At 41.8% G+C, this 3,682-nt stretch overlaps 2 non-coding genes across 2 annotated transcripts; both read right to left on the bottom strand.

Moving 5' to 3' along the window:
- Positions 1–2,456: 2,456 nt before the first annotated feature.
- Positions 2,457–2,528, bottom strand: TRNAN-GUU (transfer RNA asparagine (anticodon GUU)). The gene has a single exon. It is a non-coding gene; the product is annotated as a tRNA-Asn (tRNA).
- A 213-nt stretch (positions 2,529–2,741) lies between these two features.
- Positions 2,742–2,813, bottom strand: TRNAN-GUU (transfer RNA asparagine (anticodon GUU)). The gene has a single exon. It is a non-coding gene; the product is annotated as a tRNA-Asn (tRNA).
- Between the last annotated feature and the right edge of the window lie 869 nt (positions 2,814–3,682).

Genomic DNA, 3,682 nt, shown 5'->3' with positions numbered 1-3,682 from the left:
TTGATACCAATCCGGTTGGAGTCTATGTGAAGGGGAGTATTCATATTAAATACTGGTCCTCATAAGGTCCGAAAGAGTGACCTTGATACCAATCCGGTCGGAGTCTGTGTGAAGGAGAGTATTCATATTAAATACTGGCCCTCATAAGGTCCAAAAGAGTGACCTTCATACCGTGTCCGATGTCCGGATGAAGGGGGCGCCGCGTACATGTGGAGACCTGGCTTCTCGTTCCTAATTATGATCTTGGAATAGACTTCCCCATGAGTTGCTGAGTTGTAACCCCTCGTCCTTGTTGATGTTGTTGGGATGTTGTTTGATGTGGAAGGCTTCTTTAACCAGTCTTCTGTATAAGTTGTCTTCTTTATCTATTATCTTGATATTGTCGAATTCGATGGCGTGGCCTGAATCTGCTGAGTGTAAGGCTATAGCTGATTTTTCGTATGGTCCGTATTTGCAGAGTCGGATGTGTTCCTTCCTTCTATCTTCCACTGTACGTCCAGTTTGGCCTATGCATTTTAAACCGCAGGAGCAAGAGATCATGTATATTCCGGCTGATTGGAGGTATGGAAGTTTATCTTTACTCTGACTAATGAGTGGGAAATCTTGTGTGGGGCGTTGTATACCGTCTTGATATTGAATTTCCTCAGTAACTTCCCAATTCTGTCTGTGGTTCCTTCTATGTATGGGAGAAAGGCCTTCTGTTTCATGTTCATAAGTTCAGGATCTTGTTCATGTGCTTCTGGTCTTGAGTTCTTGTATGTGGACTGCCTTATAATGTTGTTGTCATATCCGTTGTTTTTTAAGGTTTTGTGTAGGAATTGAAGTTCTGCTCGTAGGTTGTCAGAGTCACAAATTCTATGAGCGCGCTCGGTGAGAGTTTTGATGACCGATCTCTTGACTCCTGGGTGGTGGTGTGACGAGGCGTGTAAGTATCTACTGGTGTGGGTAGACTTCCTGAAAACCGAGTGGCCGAGAGAGCCATCACTTCTCTTCTTAACCAGTACGTCCAGGAACAGGAGTTGATCTTCGTGTTCTAATTCCATGGTGAATTGTATGCTGGGATGCTGTGCGTTGAGGTTGGTCAGGAACGTGTGCAAGATTGCTTCACCGTGTGGCCATATCACATGTATCGTCAATGTATCTGAACCAATGTGAAAGTGATGGTTGTATGTTGGCTAAAGCTTCAATTTCGAAGGCTTCCATGAAAATGTTGGCTGCTATAGGTGATAATGGGGAGCCCATCGCCAGACCTTCATTCTGAGCATAGAAGTTGTTTTGGAACTGGAGAAGGTTGATTGTAGACAGAACTCCGCTAGTGTTGCCCATTCTGTCGGCAGATCTTGAGCTATGAGTTTCTGGTGTATGATGTAGGTGGCTTCGTTGACAGAAACATTGGTGAACAGTGAAGTTATGTCAAAACTGACTAGTAGATCTCCGTCCTGTAGCTTAATTTTGTCTATAATCTCGATGAATCCTTGATGTTGGATTTGATCTCTTCAGTGAGGGGTTGGAGCTTCGTAGCCAGAAAACGAGCTAGGGCCTGAGTAGGTGAATTGATGGCACTCACTATCGGTCGGAGTGGGGCACCTTCTCTTTCGTATTTTATGTGCTATATCAAAAGGATTCTACTCGTGCAATTATTTTGAGGTAAGGCAAATATTAGATTCTGCTGGAGACTGGCTATACAGTATACGTAATAATAAGGCAAAGGAGAATATTAATTTCGTTATATTAACCGATAAAATTCTACAACAATAAGTATGTGAAAAGAAAATAAAAATGTTGTCATTTAGTTTCAAGGGAATAGAGAATCCATTTGACGTAGCATTACAATAGCGATGTGGGAGGGGAGGAAAGATATTTCCTTGTCACCTGGCTCTGCAAGCCATTGCAGCGAAATATGGGTCTTAAACAGCGGCAGTTTCCCTCTGCTTCCCTTCACCACTCTACCCCCTGACCTTCAAGACACACTCTCTTACGAGCTTCCCACCCTGCAGATCTCAGGACGACTTTGAATGCAGTGTCAATTCCAGTACAGTCGACGCGAAAAATCATAATGCATCAGATAATAGTACATATTACCGGCCAGATGAAATATAAAGCAATTTACCAATAAAAGCTGTAACAGTTCTTCTACAAATTAAAATAAATATTATTTTTAATTTCCTGTCAAAGCAAGGAGTGCTGCAGCTCTGCCAAGTCATACCGAAAGTTTAACCTGTCGCATATTTGTACATGCAAGGCATAGCCTACCAAAAGCCGCAAGTATTTGGGTGACACGTCCTTCACAATAGCCAAAATTTCTGAAGCAATAAATCACTAGTCTCTTACACACAAATGAACAACAAGGTCATGAGAATGGTTATGTAGACCTAAACAACTAAGACATAAGCAAATCAAGATTTCAGGTATAACTCCCCGTAAAGTTGATTTGAATAATTTCGAGGGAAAAATTGTTCCGGAGCCGGGTATCGAACCCGGGACCTTTGGTTTAACATACCAACGCTCTACCACTGAGCTACCCGGGAACTCTAACCGACACCGATACAATTTTTCCCTCTATATCCACAGACCTCAAAGTGGGCTGACAACCGTCAAGCAACCAACTTCGAGTGCACACTAACTCCGTGTGACTTAAATTGTGGGTTTCTGTTAACGAACAGTGACGTGTATTATGCAAATCAAGATTTCAGGTATAACTCCCTGTAAAGTTGATTTGAATAATTTCGAGGGAAAAATTGTTCCGGAGCCGGGTATCGAACCCGGGATCTTTGGTTTAACATACCAACGCTCTACCACTGAGCTACCCGGGAACTCTAACCGACACCGATCCAATTTTTCCCTCTATATCCACAGACCTCAAAGTGGGCTGACAACCGTCAAGCAACCAACTTCGAGTGCACACTAACTCCGTGTGACTTAAATAATTGTGGTTTTCTGTTAACGAACAGTGACGTGTATTATGCAAAACAAGATTTCAGGTATAACTCCCCGTAAAGTTGATTTGAATAATTTCGAGGGAAAAATTGTTCCGGCGCCGGGTATCGAAGCCGGGACCTTTGGTTTAACATACCAACGCTCTACCACTGAGCTACCCGGGAACTCTAACCGACACCGATACAATTTTTCCCTCTATATCCACAGACCTCAAAGTGGGCTGACAACCGTCAAGCAACCAACTTCGAGTGCACACTAACTCCGTGTGACTTAAATTGTGGGTTTCTGTTAACGAACAGTGACGTGTATTATGCAAATCAAGATTTCAGGTATAACTCCCCGTAAAGTTGATCTGCAGGAATTGAATAATAATATTGCAAATGCTGTGCATAGCAACAACTTACTCTCTCTTTTCAGCTTAGGCCTACACATACCAGCTATTTTAAGCCTAAAAACTGAAAACCTAGGGACAATTTGTTGTCTTATATTATGACGAGGGGAATATGAGTTGCTTTAACATTCTGAACTTCAAGTAGAAAAAATGTTTTCAAGTGATATTTCACAATAGCTCGATATTTACTAGAAGTATGCTCTGATTTACAGAAAAATTTGACTTAAATTATTAAGAAAAACAAGCAATTCTCTCTGAAGCACATATTAGTCTTAAACTGGAAACACATTAGCAGTAACTTGTTTTTATCTCACTACCGGCACAACTAAAGACATTTTTCAATCTTGTGTGGAA

The sequence above is a fragment of the Periplaneta americana genome, unplaced genomic scaffold (genome assembly GCF_040183065.1).
Source record: "Periplaneta americana isolate PAMFEO1 unplaced genomic scaffold, P.americana_PAMFEO1_priV1 scaffold_20, whole genome shotgun sequence".
NCBI classification, from domain to species: domain Eukaryota; kingdom Metazoa; phylum Arthropoda; class Insecta; order Blattodea; family Blattidae; genus Periplaneta; species Periplaneta americana.
Note: the sequence above shows the minus strand (reverse complement) of the source record. Positions and strands in the feature narration are given on the sequence as shown.